Raw genomic sequence first — 18,563 nt, forward strand, 5'->3', positions numbered from 1 at the left:
TACATACAGTGAAAGGCACATCACATTTAAGTGTCTATACAGATCTGTTACAGGCTGTCCTGTAGTTTCATGAAACAAATTCATGTGTGTATAGACATGTTTGCATGCCATTAGCATATATATGCCAGTGTCCGTAGTGTTCCAAGTTTAAGTGAAATCTGCGAGTAGATATCTGTGTGATTGACAAGTGTGTGTATGTGACTGCATTACTTTCATTACATATGTAATGTGGCTATTGATGACACTGTCCAGCAAACTGTTGATGCGAGCTATGTTTGAAATATCACTCAAAATAATCCAAATGGCTTATGCCAAACATAATAGTACTTTTATTTTAAATGTGAACTCAAAGTATAAAGCAAAGGCTGAGTCGAACTCCGTAAAGTCACAAATATTCAGAAAAGTATTTGTTCCTGTATCTGTTACATTATATTGACCATCTATATTTCTTGTTTCAAACCTCCCACTCAGCTTATTCAATCTCTGAATTTTCTCAGCACTGATTTTTTTCACCCATCTACAGCCTGTTTATGTATAAGACACCTGACCCTGCTACTGTAAAGGAATTACATCTAATTGAAACATTGGTCATGTTAACTGTAAAGGGCAATGGCCCATATTCAGAAAGTCTGACATTTAATCAGTACTTGTTTTGGCAACATTTAATACTACCTGTTTGAAAGCAGAAAATATTGAATTAATCAGTGTAACGAAGTCACAATCCAAAGCACTTTATTACTGTTTACACAATCAATAAAGTGGGCGAGAGATCCAATTATGTGGTGAAATCAATCAAATTACAAATTTCACACCCGTAATTGCTGAATAACTTGACAGCTGGCGCGAAATGAACAAAGCGTACAATGTATTACATTGCCTTTGTTAAATTTCACTCATGATTAGTTCCTATTTATTGAATTGCTACAATGCACACTGTTAATTGAGCTGTTTGCTTCTTTTGAAGTCCACTCGGCTGTCACAAATGTGGCAAGTCAAGAGTATGACTGTTGTATGCAGATATAGTGAATGATGTATTGAAACTACACAACACTATCCAGCCTAGCTTCTACTATATGATAAACGACTTATTTCAATACAGATTCAATAAAGTTCTCCAGGTTTCTGAGAACATCAGATGCCAACTAATGTGTTCTAACTCTCTAGAAATTGTAAGACTATGAAAAGTTAATTCAGATTAGAATTAAAGTACCCATTGATATCACTGTATAGGCATATCAAAGATGATATGGTACAATATTTTGATATATTATCTGATATGTATTGCTGATATAGATATTAAGTCAAGCAAAACATTCTCTGCAATATAACTGAATCTAAACATATTGGATAAAATGTGTGATTCTTTTTAAAAAGTGAATTTGATATTCTCATTGGATTTCAAGGATCTTTAATAGTTAGAAAATTGAAGAATTCAGTCTTGTATTTGATTTCAAATACATTTTCCTTGTTGTTCCCGTGGTGACTAGCTCTCTCAGCAACTGTGATGAAGACAGAGGTTTGTGTTTAAAATCACTGTGTAGGATTTACATGCTGAAGGTGAATTTTCCCAGAGATATATTCTCCGTCGGAAATAGCATGTTTTTTTATTAAAAGTGATTTAAGAGTTCATTTTATTTTATATGACATACACGAATAGAAACAGGAACAAGGGACTGCCTAAAGCGCATGAAAAGTCTTCTAAATGAAGATGATTTGTACAAAATCTGCAAAAACTGACACGGCTGTCCAACAACATATAAATGGAAAATAAGCCTAGCTATGGAACACCTGCGTTTCTATGCTAGAGTGACATTCACTTACACAACATACATTCATCACTTGGTGGCTACTAAATCTGCCTTTGATTAACTGTACTTTGGACACCTGCAGCGAATCAAACTAACATCGTCTTCTAAAAATAATCCAGGATTTTTCTATCTGTTCACATTACTGTTCCAATAATCTATTAGTACTTTCAGATGAAAATGATTGGGATATGAGGAATGGGAGAATATCAAAATGGACTCTGTAACGTTTTTGAAAAACAAATGCACTGTAGTAAATCATCTTGATAATCTTTTGAGTGTTACTAAAAAAGCCTTACATACTGATGTATTCACAAGCTTTGGCAGCAGTTTCTCAAAGATGCTCATTTCATCCCAGAATTCAACGCAACCTGTACAAAGATTGGTTGAACTAATACACCAATGTGAATATATATGTTAACAAATTATAAATTTTCATTATTCAAAGAAGAAAAGAAAACGAATCACATCATGAGTAAAATCCACCATCCCTATTACAGAGTAAAATCCACCATCCCTATTAAAGAGTAAAATCCACCATCCCTATTACAGAGTAAAATCCACCATCCCTATTACAGAGTCCATCATCCCATTACAGAGTAAAATCCACCATCCCTATTACAGAGTAAAATCCACCATCCCTATTACAGAGTAAAATCCACCATCCCTATTACAGAGTAAAATCCACCATCCCTATTACAGAGTAAATCCACCATCCCTATTACAGAGTCCATCATCCCAATTACGGAGTAAAATCCACCATCCCTATTACAGAGTAAAATCCACCATCCCTATTACAGAGTTAAATTCACCATCCCTATTACAGAGTCCATCATCCCAATTACGGAGTAAAATCCACCATCCCTATTACAGAGTAAAATCCACCATCCCTATTACAGAGTAAAATCCACCATCCCTATTACAGAGTAAAATCCACCATCCCTATTACGGAGTAAAATCCACCATCCCTATTACAGAGTCCATCATCCCAATTACAGAGTAAAATCCACCATCCCTATTACAGAGTAAAATCCACCATCCCTATTACAGAGTCCATCATCCCTATTACAGAGTAAAATCCACCATCCCTATTACAGAGTAAAATCCACCAACCCTATTACAGAGTAAAATCCACCATCCCTATTACAGAGTAAAATCCACCATCCCTATTACAGAGTAAAATCCACCATCCCTATTACAGAGTAAAATCCACCATCCCTATTACAGAGTAAAATCCACCATCCCTATTACAGAGTCCATCATCCCAATTACGGAGTAAAATCCACCATCCCTATTACAGAGTAAAATCCACCATCCCTATTACAGAGTTAAATTCACCATCCCTATTACAGAGTCCATCATCCCTATTACAGAGTAAAATCCACCATCCCTATTACAGAGTAAAATCCACCATCCCTATTACAGAGTAAAATCCACCATCCCTATTACAGAGTAAAATCCACCATCCCTATTACAGAGTAAAATCCACCATCCCTATTACAGAGTAAAATCCACCATCCCTATTACAGAGTAAAATCCACCATCCCTATTACAGAGTAAAATCCAACATCCCAATTACAGAGTAAAATCCACCATCCCTATTACAGAGTAAATCCACCATCCCTATTACAGAGTAAAATCCACCATCCCTATTACAGAGTAAAATCCACCATCCCTATTACGGAGTAAAATCCACCATCCCTATCATATTCAGTGTAATATTATAAATGCTTCACTGAACATTTGTAATGATACTGCTGATTAGAAAATTTCATTAAAATATAAAAATTATAGGCAAACAAGGGCAGAACTAGTTCCTGCCAAATATATCAGTTTCCATGGGAACAAACTTTGCTAACAGATACTGGACAAGAGACAGTACTTGATGTCAGATATGAGACTTCTACCGGCACAGACAATACTGGCATATGTTTACATTTCTGTCTCAGGAACATAGTGTTCACTATCAACCGAACAGTGATTACTAATGAAGAAATACAGAGTTGTAATACCTAATAATTGCATCTGCCAGTACTTTCAGGGCATTGAATCTGATATTCAAGATGATGTCTTGATGTATCAAACTATTGAGATTAGCATGAAGTATTGCCTCGAGAAATGAAGAAAACTGTCCAATGCTCAATATAAATATGACAGGAGAATATATAACCAATGATAAAACCAGCCAACCAAACAAGTACTTACCTGTACAACTAATAAGTTTTTGAAAGTTTTTACTACATATTGTCAATGTGCTTTACACTTGGGGTTAATGTAATAGAATGTGAACTTGACTGTACAACATGTCTTCACTCCTCATTAAGCAAGCATTATACCGGTAGTTGTATTTCAAATCAAACTGACAAAGGCTTATTAACTTTGCACATAGAGATATACAGAGATTTAGTGCACAATTAATACTGTAACAATACAGTGTGATCATTGCATATGCCAGCAAGCTATGGGATATTAACTCATTAAATATGCATTCTTTGATTTTTTTATTCTTTACTTTACATGAAAGTTAAAAAAGATTAATGTTTAAAATAACAGGCACAGCTCTAGGAGATGACTTCAATGATCACGCAAAGCACTGACATCAATTTTAGAGATTAGTTACGCATTATTTGATTGTCTTGTCTATCAAGTGATTATTACATATGCACAAATTGAATGAAAATGTCACATAATTGTTTCAAAGTCCATGAGAAATCCGATCAAGCTAGGTGGTCTACTGGAACATCAAAGAAATCAGCAGCGTTACACACACATCTTGCAGAATCCGCATTTTCCATTAGCCGTTCCTTAATCTGATATTTGTTTTAATAATTTTTCATTCTGTGACCATAATGGTCGGTATCAACGGCAATTTAGCTCGCAGCCATTAGCAGATAGATCCATTAGAGAGTGCATCTTCTCGGCGGTTGTATCACAAACATTCATGTAACCACTAATCAGTGGCTCCGTATCTCAAAGTTCCACATATGCATGGCAGGGAGGGTCACGATCCATTCTCTTTGCAAACCCCATGATTTGATTACCTGATCTTGCTGCACTGTCTTGGCACCGCTATTATGTTAGATATGAAGTTTGCACCAGGGCTATGAAGCAAAGAATTCAAAGAGTTCAGAACAATGGCGGCAATTCACGTCAGAATTTAGGGTAAAACAACTTCAGTATCCGTCATTATTTTAAGTTTAACCGATACTTGTTGAACATTATACGCTGAAATCAGCAGCACACGGTGTTTGCTTAGAGATATGCTGCAAAATTAACCCTGATTGTCTATAACCCAAATTGCAAGTCACTTTATAACTTTTCAAGTTGTATGAATTTTAAGTGTGAATAAAAGCAATCATGATCATCAATGCAAAGTATGTGAGAAATACATAATTAAAATGTCCACACATTGACATGTGCAAACCTTTATAACATTATTCCTTTGTTAAAATGATAAGACTTTCTTTTGTACAAACTTTGTATTAATACACAATCTACCCGTATGCATGCCTGCCATGGGTCAGATTAGTATCTGCAGTCCTAATCTAGCTATTCATGTTTCTGTTTCAATGACATGCTTACACATCTGTCCTACGATATCAATACTTCTGACTACCAACTTCACTGATCAATACATCTTATAAGATATTCACATATCACCAGTCAATAAATTTACACCAACTATCACCTGCTAGTTTAGAACCACCAGAATTGTTGATATCTCACATTTCCTCTATTTCATATTTCATAAAGATATGATTAACACTGGGTGTACTCTCTAACTTTAACATTTCTAAACTCCAAATGTCTTTTGAGCCATCTCTATACTGATATATATCATGTATACAATTTTCTTAAGAAATTTGTATCAAACTGGCTGGTTAAATTGGCTCAGTGGGCACACTGACAATTTACAAATAGTAGTAAAATATTTTCACATTTTTTTCCTATCTGAATATTAATTTTTAGGAAATGTTTTCAGACCTTTTGAAAATGGATCTAAAAAGATTCTACAGCTTCTACCGTGGTTCAAGACCATGTGTCATATAACAACAGTTTTCAAAATATCTAAGACGACACATGTTACAGAATTCTGACAGGTCTATTTCATTTTACTTTCAGGTTGGTCACAGGCGTTTAATTTGATTACTTGTGAACAAACAGAAAATTCCAAGGGACGAGAGATAAAAGATGATATTTGCAATCCTTTCCAGAGTATACTACAATACTCTTGTCTGATGTTTCTGCTATTGCTTGATTTAGACAAAGCATGATGTTGAGTAATTGCTGTTGGGCTTCATTTCAATCATACTTGAGGGGATAAATGTTTCCTCTGTATTGCACGCAGAACTTGGAGTGCTACAGTTCGGCTAATGCGGATATATGCCTGATGTATTAGTCCTGACATCTGGTCAAATATAAACAGAATCAAAGACACGGTGTCTACTACCTACACACAGCTAAACACGCATACCCGGAAGGAATGGCATAGGAGGCATGCTGATTGAAGCCTGTGCATATCAATACTTTATGTACTGCTCACTTCATATCGTGGTTGGAAAATGTACCACCATCTGATCAAACAAATGGAACAAAAAACAGGAACGCTGTGTTCAGTCTTCATATAGGCACTCAGACACAATGGCAACATACTCACTATTGTACACTTAGCAGAGCAGGTAACCGGACACCTTAGGCTTTTGTTATCAGATTTTACACCAGTACCTCTTCAGGAAGGTAGGAGACATGTGGCACAAAACATACATTTGATATAATGTATCAAGTAGCGAATTTTCCTCTGCTACATGTAGGTACTACATTAACTCATCTTCACTGACAGTTATTTCAAAACATCCATGGAAGAAAATGCAATGCTTCTGGAAATGAAACCAAAGTTTCCAAAGGCTTTAATTTTCTGGTACAGAATTTTCTTAATTTCTGGAATAAGATGGACATCCAGACTTTATTATCATTATCTGATTAACAATGTACTGACCATGACATTGTCTTGTCCAATCCTACAATGGGAACAAATGGTGAGCCTGACACATGAGTCCTCTTATTTCATTTGAAAACAGAATAAACCCAGTACTAAAAACACTACTCTCTATTTATCCTTTTCCTCAACCAATCATTGCACTGCCTCTTGCTTGGGTTCAGCAACCTTAGGGTCCAATCACAGACGTGACTTTATTCCCTTTAAAATCTTAGAGAAATGAAATTTCATTCTGCTCATGAATCATATATAGCTAAATCTTCCAAAGCAATGTGATACCAGTAATTCAGTTCTGCCTGTCATCTCAAGCTTGTTGGCACAATAATTACTTCGTGGCTTCAGTAAAGAATCATGACACAATTCATTGTTACATGGAGGTTACCCAGCATGCCAAGGGCCTCACACACTAAATGCTCTCCAATTTACAACAATTACCAGACTACAACTATCACAGCCCTGAAGGTAGTACAGCCTTCTAGTAATTTCTGTGACAATCAACATTGACATCAGTTAAATGAATCTACATTCCATTGTGTACTGATCAGTCTTTTAAAGGCCTGTATATGTGAGATGTATATTCATATATTTGATTTGTTCTATACATGTCTTTAATGTGTCTGGTTTAATCTTACATAATATGCCTTGGCTCTTTTTCATCAGGGGTTAGAATGTGAACATATATAAGCTTTACATGACCCTTTGGTTATTGTGTACATATACATGTATGTGTCTTAGCATTGTACTTGCAAGCATAAGATTCAGAATTTATCAATCAGTGATAGACCCAGCTTTGGAATGGATAAAACTTAACTTCCCCATTATACAGTAATTTGCAGGGTAGAATATTTGCACAAAAAACATGATGAAGCCGTTATACATTTTTAGACCTTCAGACAATATCCAGACACATGGGCCTTTAAGAGACAGGACCCATTGACAGACCCAAATAATACTTAGTGCCTAGGCAAATAAGCCACAACTATGATTTTCATAATTCATTTCTATTTTTATAAATAGAATCATTAATGATTGATTGAAGTACTTCACCACTTACAATGTAGCAAATGATGTTGGTGCATTGAAAAATTACTCTCATACAAGGTTTTACATCGAGGAGTACATGATTATGTAACAGATGTCAATGCCACCCTATGTTGTTGGGGAAAGATGTCAACAACACTCTCAGCACTGCCATTCATTTCACACACTTCATGTTGATAAGTATCGCCTGAGAATTATTTTTTAAGAACAATAATCTATGGCTTTTGCACACTTTGCTTGAAGGCCTATCACATGTACCTTCTATTTGAAAGGTTAATATTACCCAACATCATCAGCTACATGTAGGTGTGTCATATCAATATGAATGTCCAATGTAAGCGTCACATATTGCTTCAATAACTCTCACAAATATCATAGATGAACAGGTAATATTGGGTGTCAACCAGTTTATTTCTTGAAAAATTCATTTTCTCGATGTAGTATTGGTAATTGCTGCCCTTAAGACTTCACCACATGATGGTAATATTTGAATCAACTCTAAACCATTTGGAAATAGTATTTTACCTACATTAGTGATTAGGAAATAGAATTTTACCTATATTACTGATTAGGAAAGAGATGTTTTCTCTTATCACCACATTTACACTGGAATTGGTTGTAAATGAAGAAATCACTGTTACTGAATTGCTATGGAAATCCACATAATTTTAAGTTTGCAGTAACTTACCTTCCATGGATTGCCATTGAAATATCTTCTGTGTAGGTGTATAAAAGCTGCATGCATGTCCATAATATAGAGGTATCTGACCACTCCACTATACTATTTTGCAAACTGTGCATCTGACCTTCTTGAAAGTATGGCTATTGTTGTCTGCAGTGAAATACTACCATTGCCGTGTCTGTATAAAGTAAGTCAGTAAACAATACTTTTGTATTGAACATCAGTTGTAAAGTCATGAGAATATGAATGTACAATTGAATGTGAAATTGGCAACACCAGAATTTGTCTTTGAAAGTTTCATCAATCTTTGGAAGCTACAGATATCAGAAGACAGGTCATTCACTCATCATACAAAAATGTACAGATTTGGAGTTTGGAGAAAAGTAAATGATTTACATGTGATGGAGGTTGCAATTAATCATTGGAATTGTTTGCAAGCTGGGTGATTTCAAGAACATAAACCTATGTGACATAGAGTACCAGCATCACGCATGCGGCAAACCTTGTGGTAACTGTGCAGCAATATTGTTCATTGCTGCAAAGTCTGCAATTTCTATTGTCTTATGCCCATTTCCTATAGTTATGTTGCCGCCAACACTGGGATTTCTTATCCATTTTGTTGCCATGAATATTTAAATTTTTGTTTTCTGACTCTTTAAATAAATGTTGGTTTCTCCTCTCCACCTCTAATCCTTTTACAAATGATTTCAAAATATATTTCTATGTATTCCAAATATATTTATCACGCCATGTGTTTTTATTAAACACATCCCTTCTAACCTTACAGTATACAAATTGCATTCTGATAGTATCCTTAGCCTAGAGTTAGTTCTGCGTGGGAAAGAAGCTGGGTGCAGTATTAATGTTTAGCTTACAATGCATTACATGTAGCACTTCGTCATTTTGACTTCAGGCATTCTGGGCTTTATCACTGCTCATTAATCCCTTTCCGGTCACAGGACCATTTCTCATCGGCTGTCATGTTACAGAAAATCAGTGAGATGGGAATTGTATTTGCTACACTGTGATACACAATCCTGACAGAGTATTTGATTTAAAATTCAACTGTTTTAGAACTTTGAAGGTTTGAATTGCACAATTTTTAAAACAATTTTTCAAAAACAAACTTTGAATCTATGGAAGTACATGTGTACATCTAAGGTACAGTGTGGTTTATTTTTTTTAGAATACCTAAATTTATTGTACAAATACTAATCATGGTTGATGATTACTGAAGGGAAAAGCACATATTTGGCATATATGATTTCAGTTGATTGAATACTCAATCATAGCAATAGCATTGTAACAGATTTAAGGGATGACTTGATAAACTATGCACAAATATCACTGAATTCCAATGAATTTTTCAATTGTTTCAGTGAAACTTTAATTTTATAGAAATGGTAACGTGTTCTCAGTTACAGTAAGAGTCTTTACATATTGTGATTTTGAGGCAAATATTTCAAAGGTGCTGTATGCTAGCTGGCTCAACTGAAAGTATGACAGTACACCAAAAGCTCTCATTGACATCTTTATTCTAAACAGAACAGAAGACGTAATAATGTTGAACAACTAAGTCATATGCCTTCCTTTTTTCTGAGACTAAAATCACATACGCACTTCTAAGTTTGCATTTTTTCACTTCTAGAATTTACTGAGACTCTCAAAATCTGCAGCACAAATGTCAACATGGCTGCCGTCATTCTGCATTACCTTACACTTCTACAGAAGCACATACAGTCTATATGTAATCAAAATCAAATCTAATGAACCTTGTTTTCATATTATTGTATGCTAGGGTTAATGTATAGACTAATCAGGTATTGATACAGTTCAGGACAAAACCAAGGTATTCCACTGTGGGACATTCTTATACAATGTTTGTTTTTTGACATTACCATCAAATATGGTCATAATGAAAACATCGGTGTTCCCTTTTTCATTTAATTGTCAAAAAGGTCAAAAGAAGTGACTGAAAATAACATCTGATGATCGTGATTATGCTCTTAATTAAAAAGGGAATTAAAAACCCCACAGGCAATCCTTCATATGAGATAAGCAAAGTTGAAGAATATTTATAAAGGTTATGACAACAAAACCATTCATTAATTTGGGCTAATAATATTGTACTATAATGATTGGAGACCGGACGACAGGTGTTTATATAAGTTTGGATCAGTAAACTTAGCCTGTCCACTGAGCATGATACGGCATGGAATTGTGACTGTTAGTCGGCACTGGCAGTTGACTCAGTAAACTGCTTATCATGAACAGATTACAGCCCATCAAATGGATATCTCATGTATATGGCATTAGTTCTACTTCTCTGCCCACACATTTCTCAGCAGTACAATTTTCAAGTCTGTCGCTGAACAGTTAATTTGAATGAAACAACTACGAATGCAAGGATTCTGACATGTTAGGTTAGCAAGTCAAGTATGGAAAGCTGGCATGGACATCCACTTGTTTCAGGTAGAATAGTAAAATGTTTGAGTTTCAGATTCATATCACGATGGGACATTAGCCGTCCTCTTGTAACCATGGTGGCTCCATCATCATTACTCAGGATGACTAACACTTTTATCTGCAATCTGATTTCTTCAAAGAACTGTAAAGTTAATAAGACAATCTTACACTGCCATCACTGTAGCACAAAAAATTAAACAAGCTGGCCATATCTTTCACCTGTTCACCCCAATTTCCTGCAAACAGGTCCAAAACCACCGTTGACAACAATGGGTCTAGTCCAAACCATGGTGGTAAATAGGTTAAATTTTAAATCATGAATGATTTAGCCATTAAGTCAATGATCCATGGTATTCTGCCTCCTATCATTCCTCATGGCTGAAAACATGGTGGACTTCTAGGCATTACATATTGACAGAGTAATCAGCCCAACACAGGACAACATATCTCTGCATGTGGGTGGGGTCAACATCACACTGACGTAAAATATTCTAGTCACTATAGTGACTCTGAATATCTGTCACTGCTAAGCTTCAATGATCAGATGGCTGGATAATGAATTCCAATGAATCCTTGACTGGCCAGCAGCAGTATCACAGAATAAAGACATTTGTTGCTAAATCAAAATTCAAATGGAGCTATTTATCTATTGTGGCTTTTGCTATGCTAAATGTGCATGGCATCATAGTTATGTCAGTGTCTGATCATGACAAAGACGATCATACCCAAGATGTTACAAATTCTGTAGAATGTACGCTGCTAAATTAATGAAAAATGGCACAGTTGTACAGTCAGGCATACATGCTGAAGAAGGTTTGAATCTGAAAATGATGTCAGAATTTTCAAAGTCTTTTATGCTGATGGGACATGAAGTTACAATTCATTATTTGGACAAGAGAAAAGGTAGGCAATTATTGCTGTAGTCTTTGACTCAATTGCACCAAATGATCATTGAAGCAGCATTTTGAACATTAAATGGCACTCTGAATAGCCTACTGATGGGAGAATATAAAGTCTTTGTTCCAGTTGAAAAGTTAACATCTCTGCTGTTCTGTTTCCAAGTAGGATTTCATTTCTTGCAACTGAACTGAGCCATGAATACAAGTTTAGTAGAAGCTGTACATCTTAAAGTTAAACAGTAGAATGTGGTAGAGTTAGTCATCATAGCATAGATTGCATCTTGCAACGGAAGAAGAGCCCTGGGGAAATCGTATCGACAAAATATCTCAATTACATACACAGTGCTGTTGTGTGCACTATTGTGTAACATATTGTTGAAATTTTTCGCGAGTGAGTTTGGATATACTAAAAAACTATCTACTGTTGATTGACCAATCAGAGTGCTCAATTCAGGGTGTTTTATTTACTCGTAAAGCCTTGGTCACCAAATTCCAGAAACGAATGACAGCGCCGTAGTAAAGTACTGTCCAATCAAAAGTGAAAATGTCATATTCTGTAGACATCTGGTACGTTTTAATATTCAAATTTGGTAACACAGCGGAAACCAGCTGCAACACAAAATCTGCTGTGCCCTAGGGCATTTATATAATGTGCCCTAGGGCATTTATAGGATGTTCCATTACATTGGAAGGCTATTTCACAAATAAAAGTTTTAATTCATATCCTAAACATGTTACATTGACAAAGGGGACGGTTGACGTAAACACAATGAAAACGAAAATATATCACTTAGGGCGCGATAGTTTTTTAAGTCAGATAAAACCCTTGTACTCAGGCTCTTCTGGTATATAAAGCCCAACCCTACGATAAAATGTCTCGGTCTTCGGCCTTGATATTTTATCGTAGGATCAGACTTTATGTACCAGGAGAGCCCTCGTACCCGGGCTTTATCCTATAGGTAGAACGCACCTCAGGGATAGATATTCGGACTCTTAAACTTTTAAATTCTTTCTTCTTCTTGTCTTCTGGGGTTCATTTTAAAGCTCTTGGTGTAAGAAAACTTTTCACTGGCTTAGTTTTTTCAAATTCGAAATTTATTTTTCTCCATAGACTTAACACAGGGATGGCAGCCATTTTGAATTTTAAACATCGGTAGATCTTGGGTTGTTTCTCTAGTACCTAAGTTTGCACTATGACCCCAATTTTATTCTTGATTTTGAAAGATAACAGTTAAAAGATTCCTTAAAGTTTGAGCAAAAGTTTAAGTCTTTTACTTTCGAGGCGCATACTACCTTAATGCGAAATTCGACTCATATTAATTACAAGACAGTTTTTATGCCAAATCAAATGTTCTGATAGTCACCATCTAGTTACATATACTTAAATCCTTCCTGCTACTGTTAGAATGCAATAATATTTACAACCATATGATGCCAATCATGTCTTGGTGATAATACATGTAAAAGCTACAGCAGCTCTATAGAATGGTTACCAGGTATGACACATACTTTATCTGGAGAGAAATTTCTTGACAAGCAATCATTACAATGCAGCCAGAGAGAATAGAAGCCAGACATTATAATGGCTATCTTAGGATTGTCTGCTACTTGCTGAATACACATCAAAGCTCAGGTTTAGAAGGATACACACGGGGTCGATGAAACCTCCTTCACCCTGAGTACGCTGTTGTCATACAAGCCAGTCACACCAAACATTTGCATAACGTCTATTGATGTCTGCACGATGACTCGTAAAAGTACTAAATGTTGGAAATCGTTTGGAAAAGTTCGTAAGGCCTTGAAGAATCTGTTCAGCTGGGAATTGTGGCCACTTTTACACAGTAAGCTAGCGACTAATGATGACCCTGGAGATTCCATCTCATAGATGGCTATGATAAGTTGCAAGCAAAGCTGTAAATATAATCCACAAATCCAGTATTATATGACGTATATTCTCTTAATTACTATTTTTATGACCTAACCAAGGTCAGACCACTTATCTTGTGGGGCTAGGATCATCCCCTGTCAGAGCTACATTTTTATAAATCACTCACATGTAGTTGACAGAAAATCTGCCATGGCCGACTACTGCAAGCAATGCCTGACATATGTGTGCTGTGCTGGGGAGTAGTAACTGTGGTTGCCTTTCATGGGAACATGCTCTGTGTACTCACAACTTTCCCAAGACGATTTTTTGGATGGTTGCGAATGGTGTGGACTATGGCACAGCAGCAAGTGCATGGAATAAACTATGGAAAGAAACTTTGGCTATGAACTTGTGTCAAAGGTCACATTTGCATGTGCAATGCGCATAACTGAAGTGAAGGGTCTGAAACAACAAAGCTGAAATTAATAAATAAAGGACAAAAAATTATCGCTTCACAATTATTTCAAGACATTTTAGAAGTTAAATCTGAAAAACACAGATTATATTGAGAAATGGGAAACCTAATTTTTTTTCTGTGAATATATGGTAGTTTGATGCACAAGCGTACAGGCCTCAGAGAGTTATCAAAGAAATGACTTCCCTATCAGCTGGGTACGATTAATACATGGAAAAACAAACAACTTTATGGATTATATCATGTTTATTTAAAATTTGTTATCCAAGTTGCCCAGCAAAGAATTCAGGTTTCAGGTTATGCACCCTTGGACCCCTAATGAAATCCAGTTTACCGAAACACCACTTTTTTTTTAGCCTTCTGAAGTTCTTTTGCATTTATTTGAGGTGAACAAATATTTTCATTTTAATATAATCCACTCCACTAGACACATGTGGAGGTTTTCTAGATTTTGCAGCGGACAAACGTATAGATATACCCTGGATAAAGCCACTAGCACCCTATGCTATACTTATGGCAAATGGAAGCTCAAAAGTACAAAACCTTTAGATTTCAGTTCACTCACCTTAATAATCACCCACATCTTATATCATGCCATCCTTAAATTTCAAAAGGCAAACTACATTGATTACATCTGCTGGCTGCCACATAATGCAAAACTCATTTTCATGAACTATTTCAGATAAATGTATTTTTGATGATTACTGAGTAACAATCCATCAGTAAAGTCAAAGACTAATTGTTCAGCTACAGAATCTCCACTGTGATACTTATTCAATTAATTGGAACATTTCCCGTCCATTACGCTTAGGCTTTTTTTACAGTTCATGAGAGCAATTTTGGTAAAAAGAGTAAAAAGGTTCACGACTTTTTCTCAAAATTATTATAAAGGTTATAATTTTTTGCCATAAAACAGCAAATACTTTGTCAGATTTTTATTCGGCAATCATAAAACAATTTAAAATTTGCACTGCATCAAGTCCATATAATGGCTGTAAAATTGACAAAGTCTATCAAAGTTCACATAAACTTTGGGATTTTGTAAAACATTACTAAACCAGGAGTAGCTGACACTTATCAAATGACCAGAATAAGATTTAGTGATCTTGACATTTTTTAAGAAAATCTTAGGAAGCATAAAAAATTCATTCATCACATGATAATTTTCAAAGTTTTGACATTTGGATGTTAACATATTCATGGTAGAATACAGTACCTCCAGTTTCAGTTTCAATATTGTTCAATGTTACGAAAGAGGGTAGACAATCTCAGCACAATCTATGAATCAGCTGGCAGAGAACTAAAAGAAGCATGGTTTCCAATTAAAAATAGACAAAACTTGCTCACTGAGGCAAAAGTTACCTCTAAGGCACATAATTTGAGATGGCATTTCATTTATTTATCAATTGTGTCCGTCATGACGGATGACAGCAGCAGCAAATGGATAACCAAAATAATGAAATTATAATGAGCAAATTCCATAGATCTATTACAGAGATCTCATTTTTCTTGATTATTTGTGAGCATTAGGGTGGATAGATTTGTTTTAGCCATTAATGATCCAAAGACATAATGTATAAATAAATTGATGATGACAATTGTCCAGAAACATTCATTTCCGAAGAGGCACAGAACATATTCTCTGATGAGTGTATTCAGAGCTATTAGAAGGAATTCCTACATGAATATCAAGCTACAGGAAATAGGCAATGAAAGGGACTTTCTGTTTGTTTCAGAGTAATGGTGAGCTGATGAAATGGGAATGCTAGTCTGTTACTGTGCCTGAGGGCATATCTAAGGTCTTGTGGGAGAACAACAGCAATGACGAACGCGTTTTTAAAAATATCAATTTCTCTATTATCTCTTGGGGTCAATATTCAGGGCAATAGTGTTTGTTTTGGCCAAATAAGAAAAACTAATGAAGTAATGAATTGCAATGAGGTGTCAGCGTTGGCTCATCTACAGTCTGGGCAGGACTTAGTGCCATCTACAGTGTGGGCAGGATGTACAATTACATGACAATGTATTTCTGTTGAGGTGAATCTGGACAACATTAAAGCTATTTTATTTGTTTTTATTCATGGAAGAGATTTTCTTCAATCGATATGATGACAGTTTTTATATCTCCAAGGTAAATGGGAGGATTTTCTTTTGATTTGTGGATGCTTTTTTCATTTCTTCGAGGTAAAAAGAGATTTTGTTAGAGTGCCTTTTTTTTTACTTCAAGGGGATTGTGCTTGCTGGAGAGGATGTGAAGCAACACACAAATCCCCATGTGTGGTTTTGAATGAACAATGCAGGCAAAGGAAAAGTGTGATTTGATCAATGACCTTTATAGCAAGACAGATATAGCTTTACAGATACTGCTTTATATCTCTAAAATCCCATCTTCTCAATCAGCATTCAACATTACACCGCGCAAACTAGCACAGAAACATAAAGTGAACAGCAGGAGCACAGGAAAGATTCTATATAAAAACTTTCTATCCATGTTCTTGAATATGTAAATGGTTGGAGGTTTTGGCTATCAGAAATTGAAATCCACACACTAATCAAATGTGTCAGAACCTTGATACTGACATCTTTCCATTAATGTAATATACTAATCTGACAAAATATCTCTGATATAGTTTGCCATATTAGAGCAATGTAAATCAGAATAAACAAATAAATTTTATGAGAAGAATTCATATGGACTTCTTTGCAATATGAGTTGGTATCTCAATCTACGAATTGAAGACAGTAAAGAACTACTGAATTATTTACCAAACTACCATGATACCATTTCCATCAACTCCGCTTTGAAACCTTGCCCTTTGTAATTGAACCATACTGACCTTGCAGTTCGCTTGGTATGTGTTTTAAAAAATCAACATGCCCAATATAACTGATTTCATTATGGGTTACGTATCAGTCTACAAAGTTCATACATTGTTACACCTATGGTGTAAGATGTATTTTATTTGTTCCTTTAAGCATTCAGGAGGCCCAATCCATTTAATTCTTAATCAGCTCTCAAAGACTATGCGATAATGATGTTAACTAGCTTGCATTTTCCCTGGACACAATGAATCAAGTTTCCGAGACAGATCCCTTTCCACTGTCTGCCTTTTGGTTAAATCAACGACTGACCTGGGATCACTCACCCATCTTTTAATGATTGCCTTTGAAAGAGAATATGATGATTTCAAACTTGAGACCAGCATTTCAAGCATTTTGTTTCCCCCCAAGGGGAGTGTGTGCCGGACACACTGGCTCCAGCATGTCCTTGCTGAAGTCACAGTGATTGGTCATAATCCCCTATAGAGTTTCACCAGGTACATATCAAACCGCTCAAAGTTCAACTCTAGTTTCTATCCATCGCTCTTTGCCTGATCAAATTTTCTGCCGCATTCACCTGTGAGGCTAATCAAATAGTCAATAAGGATTTTTATGAATGGTATGTCATCTGGAGTAATCACCTGTACAAATCAGTCAGAAACCTACTTTGTTTAGCCCCCTGGTAATTAAATCTATTTCCTCTATACTCTATCACACTGGCACCAGTTGAATTTACAGTGTGCGTGTTCTCATAGTTCTCCTGAAGCATGGGCAATGTACAACCAATGAAGCTATTTATGCCAATTTATTCATGTATGTTCTCATAAACTTAAGAAGACTATCCAATTTTAATCAGCTTTGGAAAAAGATTCCAGGTATGGATTACCAGAGGGAATGTAATGGATGAGAGGCATTCAGGTGGAAGGGTAAAAAAACTAAAAGATACATGGAAATTTTGAAAATCATTCATCAAACCATAGACAGTAGAGCAGAAGACTGCTCTACTATCTCTGGTCAACCTGCACCAATCTCACTATTGTAATTACCAGGCAATGATTCAGATCATGCCTTTTTTGTTGAGGTCTTAAGGATAAACAACTTAAAGATGTGGTGGATGAGTTCTTTGCCAATCTTGGAACAAATTTTAAGAAGATTGTGTGTCACACTTTAACCTCTGATATAAGAATACATGTAGTAAAGCAGTTTGTAATGCTGAACTTCCAAACGTTCCCTTTCACAATTGATGGTCTTGATAAAACCAATCCATATCAGCAAGACTTGACTTAAGGTTTAAGTGAAATATTATGTAGGAGATCTAAAATCCCATCATGCACAAAGTGCTTTGATCAGCCAAAATGCAATGCAATTTATACGCAAGGTACTTCTCTTGTTTGAAATTCAAAATTTACATAAGCCTTGACCCAATTACACTTCTAGCAGCCTTTCTGATGGTTGCTCAATGATAAGCATAGTTATGCAATCTGCAGGCTGAAAGCCAATCTCCTTGTAAAG

At 35.7% G+C, this 18,563-nt stretch overlaps 1 protein-coding gene across 3 annotated transcripts in view; it reads right to left on the reverse strand.

The window, feature by feature from the left end:
* The window catches only part of LOC139117495 (lysophosphatidic acid phosphatase type 6-like), a 158,180-nt gene that overhangs the window by 103,692 nt on the left and 35,925 nt on the right, over positions 1-18,563 (reverse strand). For all 3 annotated transcript variants that reach the window (XR_011548546.1, XR_011548545.1, XR_011548547.1), the window contains exon 9: positions 8,531-8,702. The gene's annotated coding sequence lies outside the window, so the exon portion shown is untranslated. The remainder of the gene's footprint in view (positions 1-8,530; positions 8,703-18,563) is intronic.

This window comes from Ptychodera flava, chromosome 18 (genome assembly GCF_041260155.1).
Source record: "Ptychodera flava strain L36383 chromosome 18, AS_Pfla_20210202, whole genome shotgun sequence".
NCBI lineage: Eukaryota > Metazoa > Hemichordata > Enteropneusta > Ptychoderidae > Ptychodera > Ptychodera flava.